Source organism: Scyliorhinus canicula, chromosome 17 (assembly GCF_902713615.1).
Source record: "Scyliorhinus canicula chromosome 17, sScyCan1.1, whole genome shotgun sequence".
NCBI classification, from domain to species: Eukaryota; Metazoa; Chordata; class Chondrichthyes; order Carcharhiniformes; family Scyliorhinidae; genus Scyliorhinus; species Scyliorhinus canicula.
Window position 1 is genome coordinate 48404564 of NC_052162.1, and position 14507 is coordinate 48419070.

The 14507-nt window shown below is 44.8% G+C and overlaps 1 long non-coding RNA gene across 2 annotated transcripts in view; it reads right to left on the minus strand.

Moving 5' to 3' along the window:
* LOC119951136 overlaps positions 1-4197 on the minus strand; it is a 62041-nt gene extending 57844 nt beyond the window's left edge. Inside the window, exon 1 of one of the 2 annotated variants that reach the window (XR_005457509.1) lies at positions 4011-4197. This is a non-coding gene — a long non-coding RNA (uncharacterized LOC119951136). Of the gene's footprint in view, positions 1-3992 lie in introns of both variants that reach the window. The other variant, XR_005457508.1, reaches the window with a different exon arrangement.
* Between the last annotated feature and the right edge of the window lie 10310 nt (positions 4198-14507).

Consider the following 14507-nt stretch of genomic DNA (forward strand, 5'->3'; position numbering starts at 1 on the left):
TCCCAGGTTCGATTCCGGCTTTGGGTCACTGTCCATGTGGAGTTTGCATATTCTCCCCGTGTTTGCGTGGGTTTCGCCCCCACAATCCAAAGAAGTGCAGGGTGGGTGGATTGGCCACGCTAAATTGCCCCTTAATTGGAAAAAATTAATTGGGTACGCTAAATTTATTTTTAAAAAGTAATTAATGAATAGGATGAATAATTGAAGCCACACCACCACCTGTGGTACACCACTAGTCGCCTCCTGCCAACTACCCAATCTCCTCACTCTCTGTCACCTGCCACTCAACCAGTTTCCTAACCGTATCAATAATTTGCCGTCAACTCCGTGGGTTTCCACCTTAGTTAACAGTCTCTTGTGTGGGACTTTATCAAATGTCTTCTGGAAGTCCATATAAATGACGTCCATTGACATTCCCCTGTCCATTACCTTAGTCACCTCTTTATAAAATGTAATAAGATAAGTCAAGTATGACCTTCCCATCACAAATCCATGCTGGCTCTGCACAATCAACCAAAAATGTTCAACTTGTTTAGTTGCCCCATCCCTGATTGTAGACTCCAGCCATTTACCCACCACAGGTGTTAGGCTAACTGGTCTGTAATTCTCTGATTTCCTCCTTTCACCATTCTTAAAAAGTGGAACGACATGTACAATTTTCCAATCCATAGAACATAGAACATTACAGCGCAGTACAGGCCCTTTGGCCCTCGATGTTGCGCCGTCCTGTGAAACCCCTCTAAAGTCCCTCTACACTATTCCCTTATCGTCCATATGCCTATCCAATGACCATTTGAATGTGTTTAGTGTTGGCGAGTCCACTACTGTTGCAGGCAGGACATTCCACGCCCTTACTACTCTCTGAGTAAAGAACCTACCTCTGACATCTGTCCTATATCTATCTCCCCTCAATTTAAAGCTATGTCCCCTCGTGCTGGACATCACCATCCGAGGAAAAAGGCTCTCGATGTCCACCCTATTTAATCCTCTGATCATCTTGTATGCCTCAATTAAGTCACCTCTTAACCTTCTTCTCTCTAACGAAAACAGCCTCAAGTCCTTCAGCCTTTCATCATATGACCTTCCCTCCATACCAGGCAACATTCTTATAAATCTCCTCTGTACCCTTTCCAATGCTTCCACATCCTTCCTATAATGTGGCGACCAGAACTGCACACAATACTCCAAATGCGGCCGCACCAGAGTTTTGTACAACTGCAACATGACCTCATGGCTCCGAAACTCAATTCCTCTACCAATAAAAGCTAACACACCGTTCGCCTTCTTAACAACCCTCTCAACCTGGGTGGCAACTTTCAGGGATCTATGGACATGGACACGGAGATCTCTCTGCTCTTCCACACTACCAAGAATCTTACCATTAGCCCAGTACTCTGCCTTTCTGTTCCAGAGGGACTACTCCCAGAGGATTGGCTGACTGGCAGAAGGCAGAGAGTGTGTGTAGGCCTGTGGCATCCACTCGGAACCCCAAATACATGACTTCTGTATCCTGGAAGATAAGAGCCCATGGGCAAGGTACTGGCATGGAGAGAGGTTTAGCTGACTAACAGAAGGCAGAGAGTGGGGATAAAGGGGTCTTTTTCAGGATAGTAGCCAGTAACTAGTGGTGTTCCACAGGGGTCAGTGTTGGGCCCCCAACTATTCACAATACACATTAACAATCGGGAAGAAGGAACTCAAGGCATTGTTGCTAAGTTTGCAGATGATAAAAACATATGAAGATGGACAGATAGTATTGAGGAAGCAGGGAGGCTGTAGAAGGACTTGGACAGGCCAAGGGAGTGGACAAAGAAGTGGCACATGGAATAAAAGTGGAAAAGTGTGAGATTATGCACTTTGGGAGGAAGAATAGAGGCACAGACTATTTTCTACATAAGGACAGGCTTCAGAAATCTGAAGCACAAAGGGACTAAGATTCCTAGTTCAGGATTCTCTTAAGGGTAACATGCAAGTTCAGTTGGCAGTTAGGAAGACAAATACAATGTTTACATTCATTTCAAGAGGGCTAGAATACAAGAGCAGGGAAGTACTGGTGAGGTTGTATAAGGCTCTGGTCAGACCCCATTTGGAATATTGTGAGCAGTTTTGGGCCCCTTATCTAAGGGAGGATGTGCAGGCCTTGGAGTGGGTCCAGAGGAGGTTCACAAGAATGATCCCTGGAATAAAGGGCTTGTCATATGAGGAGCGGCTGTAGACTCTGGGTCTGTACTCGATGGAATTTAGAAAGGGCCTAGATAGAGTGAACATGGAGAAGATGTTTCCACTGTTAGGAGAGACTAGAACCTGATGTATTAAATGAGTCGGTTTAACATTGACTGCAACTGGATGCAGTGAGACTAGAAACAGGCTTCCAACACAGGAGATGATCCAACACTGTTTTATTGAACCTGCTGATTGCTGTACATAATCTGCTGTGGGTTGACACTCTATTAATCTAAACTGATAACCTCTGACTGGCTTGACCAGACTAGCTCTCTGTCACATGGAGACAGTGCTTACTGCCTTGTGCACTCTAACTATCTCTGTAGCTGTATCCTGTGAGAAGAGGGAAGAGTCTAGATGTTTTGTGTGTTTTGCAGTGGTAGTGTCCTGTCTGGTGATTGGTTGTTCTGTGTCGTGTGTGTTCATTGGTTATCCTGTGTGTCAGTCACTGCCTGTCAGCATCTCATTATATACATGAGTGGATATTATGACAGAACCCAAAGGCACAACCTCAGATTGAAGGGACGATCCTTTAAAACTGAGATGAGAAAGAATTTCATCAGCCAGAGAATGGTGAATCTGTGGAACTCATTACCACAGAAGGCTGTGGAGGCCAAGTCACCGAGTGTCTTTAAGACAGAGGCAGATAGGTTCTTGATTGATAAGGGCATCAGGGGTTCTTGATTGATAAGGGGATCAGGGGTTACGGGGAGAAGGCAGCATATGGGGATCAGAAACATATCAACCATTATCGAATGGCAGAGCAGACTCGATGGGCCAATTAGTCTAATTCTGCTCCTATATCTTATGGTTTTATGGTCTTCAAATGTTAGTGCATGGGGTGCCATCATGGTAGACAGGTTGGGTAAACACAGTCCCTTGCTCAATTGCAGTTTTGTCTGTCAATCTTTGATTTCAATTTACCTGAGTTAAATCCACTCTTACTCCATTGATGTTGGCCCTCCCCTGCATTACTCCTTATCCTTTCCATAACCAACATAAATCATATATAATATTCACTGTACACTAAATGTTCTCTTACTGACACTTGATCCACTTGACCTATCTCATTTCCCAGCATCAGATCCAGTATTGCCTCCTTCCTCGTCAGACCGGAAACATATTGATGTGGAAAATATTGCTGTACACACTCTAGAAGATCTTACTCTCTTTCCTTTACACTGATATTATCCCAGTCCAGGTTAGGATAATTGATTCCCACACCTCTGCTAATTTAGTTTAAACCCTCCCCAGTCGCACTTGTAAATAACATCACTAGGAGCAATTGTAGGCCGCTCGGCCCCTCGAGACTGCTCTGCCCACGATAAGATCATAAGATATAACCTCAACTCTACATTCCAGCCTACTCCCGGTAACTGTTCACCCCCTTTCATATCATGTATTTATCTACCAGTCTTAAAAATTAAAGATTCCAATTCCAATACCTTTTGAGGAAGAAAGTTCCAAAGAGCTAAGGCGCTCTGAGAGAAACAAATTATCCTAATCTCTATCTTAAATAGGCAACTCTTATTTTTAAATAGTGACTCCTAAATCAAAATTCTCCCACAAGGGGAAACATCCTTTCCATATTTACCCTGTCAAGACCCCTCAGGAGCTTATATGTTTCAATCAAGTAATTATATGCTTTTGTATATGATCTAACTGATCTTGGTTGTATGCTAATTAATCAACCTAGTTTTAATTTAAAGTTAATAAAATTAAATAAAATCATAACAAAATAAAAATTCAAGGCTTATAATTTTACTCACTCTATATGGCTACTTCACCTGTAAATGTCCATTTGCGATACATGTTTGCCTCTTGCTGCTTCGTTGTCTCATGTGCTTTCCTGCTCTGCCATTGCCAATGTTTCCAGCACTATTTTAAAGGCTTCTTACTCCTGATGTGCTTTCCTGCTCTGTTGTTGCCAGTGTTTTCCATGCTGATGCTAAAGGATCCTCTCGACCATTATACTTCCCTGCCCTCTAACGCTGTCAGCGTTTCCAGCATTGTTTGTAAAGGCTGCTCTCTCCTGATGCACTTTGCTGCTCTGCTGCTGTCAGTGGCTCCAGTATTGTTCAAGGCTCCTCTCTCCCACTGTGTTTTGCTGCTCAGCAGGCCTAACCAAAGGTCACAGGCCTGAAACGTTAGCTCAGTTTTGCCCTCCACAAATGTTGCGTGACCTGTCGAGCATCGCCAACATTTTCCATTTTTATTATCATGATTAATTGTTCCAATAAATTGGCCAGAGTAAATTTCATGATATTAGCACAATTCATTTTTGGCTAGATTTTCACCGGTTCTTAACCATTCAGGATTAAAATCTTTCAAAATGCAAAAATCTACCCCTCTAGCATTTATTGATGTGCATGGTCATAATTAGAGCTCGACAACATGAGAATCTTGCCATAGCTAATGTAATTGTGAGGCAGTCAATGTGTCATTGACTGATGAGTATGATTCAAAATTACTGGTTTAGGAGGTGACCGTATACTTTTATTAATGGTGTCTCCTTAGAAAGTTGTTTTCCCCAATCCCATCAGTTATTGATCAGGATTTACTGAAGTCAGTGAATAACTCATAAATGCTTAGACGGTATCATTATAGATTGTTTTAATTTCCTTTTCCTCATCATTGCTGTGCTCAAACCACACTTCCTTGTTAGGGAAACAAAAGCTATTACAAAAAAAGATATACTTACGGAACTCATTTGGGTCACCTTCCTCTCTGGTTAGTGGAAAGTTGCCAAATGAATTGCATAAAGAGAATGCTATTTTAAAATCTAATAGTATAATTCATGTCCTTATAGTTTCCAGCAGGAGTGTCTGCGAGGAGATGGACAGAAACAATCTGCAGAGGTGACCTTCATGCTTATCACCGGTTCTAGTTCAGGTGGGAAACACAAATGCATCTCATCTTATGCCCATTGATAAAATAATTGCTGACACTAAATTTGTTGTACCGATGCTTCCAGTCAGACTGATGTCTCTGCGCTGATGATGGTTCAGTGTTGCTGTAGGGTTCATCTATTCATTCGTGCTCTGTTCTGGTCTCCCTGAATATTGTGATGGATGGAGCTTGTAGAAGACATACTTCATCACCCAGCTGGGCTGGCAGGTATTAGCAAAGAACCATATCTGCGTGATTCAATCTCCCAACACCCACAGAGCCACCTCAATCTGTGCTGCAGACAAATAAAATTGGCAGTTAATAGAGACTTTCAGGGAGTCAATCAAGGGCTGAATTAGGAACAAGTAATTTATTCAGATAAATGTCAAGCTTATTTCTCCCCTACTATCTACATTTCATTTAGCTATTACAGTGCCTTTCATCATTGCTAGTGGTGCTTTGTGCAGAAATAGTAGACATTACTTTGAGGAGAAACGTTTTTACCCAGGAGATGGTGACGGTCAGGAATGCACTGTCTGGGAGGGTGGTAGAGGCGGGTTGCCTCACATCCTTCAGAAAGTACCTGGATGAGTCCTCGGCATGCTATAACATTCAAGGCTATGAGCTAAGTGCTAACAAATGTGAATAGGTAGGCAGGTCAGGTGTCATTTATAAGTCGGTGTAAACTCGATGGGCCGAAGGACCTCTTCTGCATTGTATTATTCTGTGATTCGGTGATTACCAGAAATGTACTCAAAAATCTGTCTGCAACAGCAATTTATAATCCCCTTTTAAGTAACAAAACATCCTAAGGCACTTCACAAGAGCACTATTAAAACAAAATGTGACATCAAGCCAAGATATCGGGGTCAATCTAACAGAAAAGTTTCTAAATATCATTTGTGGTGGATTTTTCTGGGTGTTTCTCCCACAGCTCTGTTGGTGAGTTCCCCACCACTATCTAACCACACATCGTAACTTTTTTGGGTTCTGGGGAGTTACTCCCAGGTCAAGCCCACTCTTGGAATTATTTTCATCACTGGCGAGCTGAACACACTGGCCAAACCGTCTTCTCAGAGATCGGAACACCATTTTGAAAGAGTGCTCCGATCCCTAAGTGGGCTTATGGGTCCCCCACATCCCCACCCATGGGCAATATCACCCCCCCCCCAACACATGGGCATTACCCCCCCCCCCCAAGTGATGACACCACAATGGTGTCGCTGTGCCCCCCCTTTTCAAGCCTTTCTGCCCCCCCTTTCGGGAGCCGTCCCCTTCCAGGCACCATCCCCCCTTCACCCCTGCAACCTTCTGGAGGCTCCTTCATATCTACCCTGCAACCCCTCATCCTTCATATCACCTCCATCATCCTTTCATGGATATTACCCCCTCAGGCCCTGACCCTTGGCAGGGCCATCCTTCTTGGCCTGTGTGGGTGGCCACCTCCAGCCACCCTCTGGGAAGACCTCTCACCTCTCTCTCACAGTCTCCAGCATCCCACCAGGTCTGCACATGAAAAGCAAAACAAATTTTCTCTGATCCTTCTCGGTCCAGTCACAGCAGAGAAGCAATAGCTACAGTAATGGCTGCTGTGGTGAGTTTAAATCGAGCCCGCACTTGAGTTGTCCCGTCTCCGTTTTCTGCTCACAAACCCCCAACAATTAAGAGTTTCTCCTGTGAAACTAGCAGCTTCTTGTATGAACTGATTCCCTCTGGAAGACTTTGGTTGAAAATTGACATTTTATTTTTTTTAATTCTAGTGTTTCTTTGTGGAATTGATCCATGGTGTTTCTCTGTCCTTTACTCCTGTTATATTTTGAGATATTTTTCTTGGTTTACCTAGAGGGTTAATTTGATTCAAGGTGTAACATGCTTTTGATGTAAACTCTGCCTTAGGAAATTTTGGATTGATTCCCGGAGAGTCAGCATACGTTTCTGGCTTGAAAGGAAAAAGCCTGGAGCTACTACTGTGAGAAAGAGTCGTTCGGAATTTCGATGAACTCTCTCAAAGCAAATGTATCAGCAATTAAAATGTATCCATCTCAGTTGTGACAAACCAGGATTGTTAGCACATTCCAATAACATGGATAAGAGTAATCAGCACCTGCACTTTAGTGTTGGTTTCATTCATGGATTGCAGAAAGCAACTTATCTGGGCAGACAAGCTGGATGTCATGACAAGGAGGTTCCTTGATTCAATCAGTTAGCAGTTTTGATTAATGATTATTGACTCGGAGCTAGACAATAGATTAAAGACGTGAATCTGCTTTTCTCTCTGTGCAAACTGAGCAGAGCAGTGTGACATTATAGAAATGATGTGGAGATGCCGGCGTTGGACTGGGGTGAGCACATCACCTGAAGAAGGAGCCGTGCTCCGAAAGCTCGTGTTTGAAACAAACCTGTTGGACTTTAACCTGGTGTTGTAAGACTTCTTACTGTACATTATAGAAAGGTACAGCATGTGAAGAGTTAATGTCATGTTGCAATTAGCCACTTGATGGAGCTAGGGACAGTACTGTAAAGGGCACTGACTCTTAGGCTTCTGGGAGAGAGTGGAATAAAGGAGAGGAGATTGGAGTAAAGTGCATAGTAAAACTAGAGAGGATAGAATATAGTTACAGTTAGAGTGTAGAGATAGTGTACTTTAATATAATCTATTTGTTTACTGTAGGAATAAGTGTCGAACTTTAATTTAAGTAGTGTAAATAAATTTAGCTTTGTTGATGTTCCTAGCTTCAAGCGTCTTAGTGAACACTATGCTTTCCATACTGAAGACAACCACACAAAGATCACCACAAGCAGTTTGGGTGAAAAAGGGGAGTAAAGGTTTGTGCATTTCTCTCCATTCAGAAAAAGGTTGTAAGAGATTAAGACGTGAATTCATGCAGTCTTTGCTGACTGGCTGATAGCTTCACTACAAATCTGCCTACAAATCTGCCGAGATTTTGTTTGATAATAAAAACAGAAAATGCTGGAGGTGCATATGTGAAAAATAGTTTTGTTGGCCCGTAATTTCCGATTATCGTCGGAAGCCACAGGCCACATAAACTGCGTATTTACCTGCCCTCAGAAAGCTCAATGAACCATCCTGCTCTAGCGGCAGCCTTTGACCTCTCGTGTGACTATCTATGCAGGTTCCAGCGTGGCGCAGTTTTGATGTAGTCCCCTTGTGATGCAGCAGCTATGGGAACGCCCATTGAGGGCAGGTACTTAAACTGCAGATTTATATTGAAGACAACAGGCAACATGTTCAACAAGTGTTTAAAGGTTGGTAGACTTTTTTTTAACAGATTTAAAGTAATTTTAAATTTTATTTTATGATTAAAGATGATTATTCATAAGTGAACAGAGGTTTTGTTATTTGTTTTAAATCTGTGATACTATTTAAATCTGCACTGTATGATTATATAACTTTACATGTGGCATACGTAAAATCATTCATTTGTTTGAATTTAGATTATGATTTTGAAATTTAAAAGCGTCCCAGGGGATTTTACTGTCACTGTCCAGAAAAATCTGGGGCAGGATTCTCCAACCCTCCGCCGGGTCGGGGAATCCCCAGGGGGAGGCGCGAATCTCGTCCCGCCGCCCAGACGCCGGCTGCCGTATTCTCCGGCGCCATTTTTCGGGCGGGGTTCACTCCACGCTGGTCGGGGGCCATTGGCAGAAGCCCCCCTGGCAATTCTCCGGGTCCCGATGGGCCGAGCGACCGTCCGTCTTTGGCCAGTCACATCGGCATGGGACATGGCAGGTAAGTCGAAGGGGGCGGTCCTCGGGGTGGGGATCCGTCCCCAGGAGGTGGGGGTGGGGGGGCCCACGGTGGCCTGGCCCGCAATTGGGGCCTACCGATTACGGGCGGGCCTGTGCCATGGGGGCACTCCTTCCTTCCGCGCTGGCCCCTGTAGGGCTCTGCCATGGCCGGCACGGAGAAGAGAGCCCCCCGCGTATGTGCCAAAATATGCCGGCGGTTCCACACATGCGCAAGATCATGCCGGCCCGTCGCCGCATGCGCGAGCTTGTGCAGTCCCTTTGCCGCCGGTTGGAGCAGCGCCAACCCTCCGGCGTCTACCTGTTGACACCGGAGTGGTTGGCGCCGGTTCTCCCGCCGGCGTGGGGACTTGTCCCCCAGAAGGGAGAATCCCGCTGCTTATGTTATTTGTTTTAAGCCTACAGTTCACTTGCTCTCTCTGCCTCACTGTGAATTAAAGGTATATCAAAGGTGTTCTCCTGGAAGGCAGGAGCGGGTGCCGCAAGGGATGGGCCAGTGCCATTGGCTGGAGGAACTGCGGAAGAATGGACATGTGGTCAGTGGGAGGGATGGGTCAGTCAATATGGCAATAACAACTCACAGGTTGTCATTGACCTGGCAGGTCAACTGACAGGTCCTCCGGGTGGGGTTCGGTAGATCCCCATCTCTGCGGCATCCATCAGCCTCCGCATTGGTGACTACTCTGTCCTTGACTACCCTCGTCACCTCCAGGGCCCATGCCTCGAAGGTGGTGAGGAAGTCCGGCCTCCACCACTCTGGGTCCTTTCCCGGCCATTGTGCTAGAGCTTCTCCTGCGGGGACACAGAGAGAGCATCATAAACCACACGCGTGGTTCTCAGTGGTGGAAGGGGGGGTGTAAAGGAAGGGTTGGAGTATTTGAAAGGAGAGGCAGGGTGCAGGGAAGGTAGGGAGACACATGGAGGTATGGGGGCTGGATGCTCGCGTGGGGCGGAAACCGTTCAGGGGGGTGTGGGGGGGGGTCACTGGTGTTAACTTACCCGTGCTGCCCGGTGTCGGTCATTAATCTTCTTATGGCACTGCAGGCCAGCCCTCCTGGTCACACTCGCCGAGGCTTACAGCCACTGCCACCTCGTTCCAGACGTCACTGGCTGCCCTGTGGTTCACTCTCCGGACCCTCTGGTAACAAGGCATCCCTCCTGACCCCAACCACATCTAGGAACCTCGCCAAGTCCGCATCGCTGAATCTTGGGACTGGTCTTCTGCAAGCTGACTGTTATTGGCTCTGCAAGGGCTGTTGAAGTGCTACTCGACCTTTTTGACAGGTGGCTGGCAAGCACTGTCCCTGCGAATCAGCTGGCAAGCCTTCATTTCTGGCAAGAAGCCCGTGGGCCTTCACTAAATGGACCAATTCATGTTGAATAGTGCTGCTGGCCTCGCTGGGCTGAGCGCCGGGAATCTTGCGGTAGCTCCCGCTCACTACCACACGGAGAAATCATTCCGGTGAATCGCACCCTTAGTGTCCAGGGATGTACCAATTAGGTTCAGGGGTTGGAATGCGGCTCGGTAGGGTGCTCTTTTAGAGGTCAGTGCAGACTTGATGGGCTGAATTACGCCTTTGAACTGTCGGAATTCTGTGGTTGTAGGAAACACATTCAGAACAGGAGATTGTGAAAACACCACAGAGTCACCCAAGGTCTGAATTGAATGCATGTCCCTGGTGTTGTGAGGCAGCAGTATTAACCAATGTGCCACCGTGTTGCTATGTTTGTTTTAATTATCTTATTCATTTATAATTATCTCATAATTAACTATTGTGTTTTGATGGTTCAATAAGGCATTTGTAGAAGCTTGTGAAGTTTAATGGAAGACATTTATTTACAAAAACTATTTTATAAATAACAAACGTTGAAACCAGTTAACATTTAACTTCATGTTTAATTTTATCAGCTGACATTTTGTGTAATAACCTCAACTTTTACAAATTTCTTACTGAAGCACAAAAGTTAATAAAACATGTTTTCCACATAAACACAATGGTTCCATCTATTTTTAAAGGGGAGGGAAGAGGGGGTAAGGGGAGAGATGGGGAAGGGGAGAGAGGGGGTAAGGGGAGAGAGAGGGGAAGGGGAGAAAGGGAGGATACATAGCCTCTGACATCGTTTCAGGACGTTGTTTTCCTGCACAGTAGTACAGTGGCTAGCACTGTTGTTTCCCAGCGCCAGGATCCCAGGTTCAATTCCCGGCTTGGGTCACTGTCTATGCGGAGTCTGTCTGCACTTTCTTCCTGTATCTGCGTGGGCTTCCTTCAGGTACTCCGGTTTCCTCCCACAAGTCCCAAAAGACGTGCTGTTCGGTGAATTGGACATTCTGAATTCTTCCTCTATGTACCCGAACAGGCGCCAGAATGAGGCGACTAGGGACTTTTCACAGTAACTCCATTGCAGTGTTAATGAAAGCCTACTTGTGACAATAAAGATTATTATATATAAACTCTTAGGGGTGAATAATTGATTTTCTTCCTTGCCAAGCAAAGATGTAGCCTGTCTCTTCTCCCTGCACCATCAAAAGAATTTCAAGGATATTAAGAAGCCAAGCTATCAGCGTGATGCCCCATTGGAGTGAAGCATGATTACAGATTTTGAATCTGCACTAGATTGTGCAATACATGTCAGAGAGATATGTCACATTAGTTGACAAGAGGCTTGCATACGTCAACTGACGCATTATACTTTGTTAAAGAATTTGAAGGAATCACTGAGGCTTGTAAGGATGAAGAGTACAGCAGGGGACTCTTAAACAACATAGCGTAAAATACATTGCAACATCCAAATGTACTTTAGCTCTGAATCAGCTGGAAGAACAGGTGTGCTAATGATAGTGTCCTTGAAGGAGTCAATAGCATCACTACCAAGATCATGATCATCCAAAACCAATTCCACTGGGTCACCCATATGCTCAGGAGTCCCAGCTCAAGGAAGGACCCCAAACAAGAGGAGGACAAAGGAAGTTCTTCAAAGACACCTTGAAAGCTTACTTCAAGAAATGGAACATAGACGTCAACGCCTGGGGTCCCTAGCTCAGAAGTGGCGTACTTGGAGGGACCTCCTGATTGAATGGACACAATTCTTCAAGAACACCCGACGTCAGAGTAGGCTCAGAAAAGGAGACCCAGAAAGGAATATCCGCGATCTAGAATCCAAGGTCCAATCCCACCTTTTGGAAACTCCTGCCAAATGAGTGATTGAAGATGTGACTCTTGGGTCAGGCTCATCAGCCACGCAAGGACCCACAGAACCCATGACCAGTAACACGGAGCATTTTAGGTGGACAATCATACTCGTTAGAGAGTGATCACCGAAGATTGCGTGCACTCCAAACCCATTCTATCCATTATAGTTCTTTTAAAGGAATTAACACTTCACGACAAACCAAAGTTAAAAAAAAATCTTTCTTTCACTTTCTGTGACTCCAACTCAGTTTATACATTAAAGTACTTTTTAATGGAATAAACAGCCTCATGACACACCAAAGTTTAAAAAAATATTTATTTTCCGTTCACTTTATTTGCATTTTAAATATATTTATAAACGCAAAACACAATAATATAAAACATTAACCTAACAAAAACTGGCTCCTGATGTCTCCTGCTCGATGATTCTGGACCAAGAAGAAAAGCGTAAATAAATGTTTAAAAACTTACCTAGCATCGAGGAACATTGACCAAGTCAAGCCGGTAAAAAAAACGGGTAAGGAGTTTGAACGGCATATGTTTTCATGCGCATGTCCATGCTTCCGCACTTTTGGGTTGCCATGCCTCACATGTGCGGTGGACCATCAGCTTAAATCCAGGATCGGACAGGAAGTTACGAGCCAACGTTTCAGGATAACTGATTTCCAGCATCCAGAGTACTTGGCTTTTGAGATTTTGTTAGCCCTGGATCACCCAGCTGTGAACACCAATTCAATAGTACAGATTCTGAAAATCGTCAATAAAAACAGAAAATGCTATAAATACTCAGCAGGTTTGGCAGCATCTATGAGAGGGAAACAGAGCTAACATGCGGACCTTTGACTTGCCAAGGTCAGCATGCGGCTGTGTGAGTGACAGGATAAAAGATGAGAAAATGCTAGAACCTGCCACCTTTGGCATTTCACTGGATCTGTTCGTTGGCGCAGAAGAAACCTCTGTGGGGCAGGCATTAGTGCAAAGAGAATTAGCTGCAGCTTTAGCCCTGGATTCTGTTTTTAACTGTCAGCGCACAGATTTCCAGGGCTTCTTGAAACTGGCCAGGTAAAACAAAGCAGGCAGACAATGATAATGGACAGGGATGAGCACTTGACAAGCTACTGAAATGTGACAGATGCTTCTTTGCCTAATTGAAAGGCTTTTGCTCACAGCACTCGTTCACTCATGGCTTTGGAGGTGATTTTCAAGACTTTAGAAGTCAATTCTGCTGCTTTGGAGTTCTTTGCCTTTAATCTGCAATTCTTAGCAGCATTGAAACAGTTTATTCAACTTGAGCCTCAAAAGCGGAACAAATGGAGTATCATCAACCATATCACCAGCAGCAGTATTCTCCTCAACCTCTACAAGATGGACAGGATGAACACAGGCCTCCACCTGACAGGCGGCAGTACCCCCAGTGTAGGTTAGGATTAGCTTTCTGAATGGGTCTGAGCATCTGTGCCCCAGGAGGCTCAAACTCACATTATTGCTGACATTTGCAGTCTCCTGGAAGAAGACTTCATGTCAAGTAGGCCAGTGGGCTTGAACTGTCAGTGATGATCAAAGTTAACATTACCCTGAATTTGTTCATCACCAGCTCCTTCTATAGATCTGCTGGTGATACCTGTAGCATCTCACTATCTGCTGCACACAAGTGTATCTCCCAATTGGCAGATGTTATGTTATGCCAGGCTCACAACTTATATCAATTGTTCTGCTGATAAGCCCAGTTAAAATGAGAGTGCCCTAGATATTCCTGCTCTGACTGGATTTCCACGGTTTCGGGGAGTCACAGCCTAAGGCAGGGGTGGGCAAACTATGGCCTGCCAAAGGTCTTTATGCGGCCCACCAAGATCAAGTCTTAAAAAAAAAATTTTTTTTTTTTTAAATTAAATTTTTTTTTTATATAAGGTTAATGGGGGGGGGGGGGGGGGGGGGCTGTTGGGTTACTGGTATAGGGTGGATACGTTGACTTGAGTAGGGTGATCATTGCTCGGCACAACATCGAGGGCCGAAGAGCCTGTTCTGTGCTGTACTGTTCTATGTTCTATATGAGGCGCCCAGAATCATAACCGGGTGAAGCGCCATTTTTGAAAAGTAGAGAAAAAGAGGGCTAAAGGCAGGATGCCGCCGGGGAAACGCTGAGGTATATGCCGCATGCTAATTGGTTACAACCGGGACTATTAATTAATATACTATGCGGCCCTTTAAAATTGTGAATTTCTGAATGTGGCCCTTGCACGGAAAAGTTTGCCCACCACTGGCCTAAGGCAATCGAGGCATCTTCAGAGCAACCAGCAATATTAAGCAATCAAAAAATAATTAATTCCATTAATGTTCAGCTGGTCAGCAACCATCCAAAGATCATCATGCGTGTCAGTGAAAGGTACACAAAAAGTTGCCATGATACTATAATCCTGTTCCAGTCAGGTCTCCCAC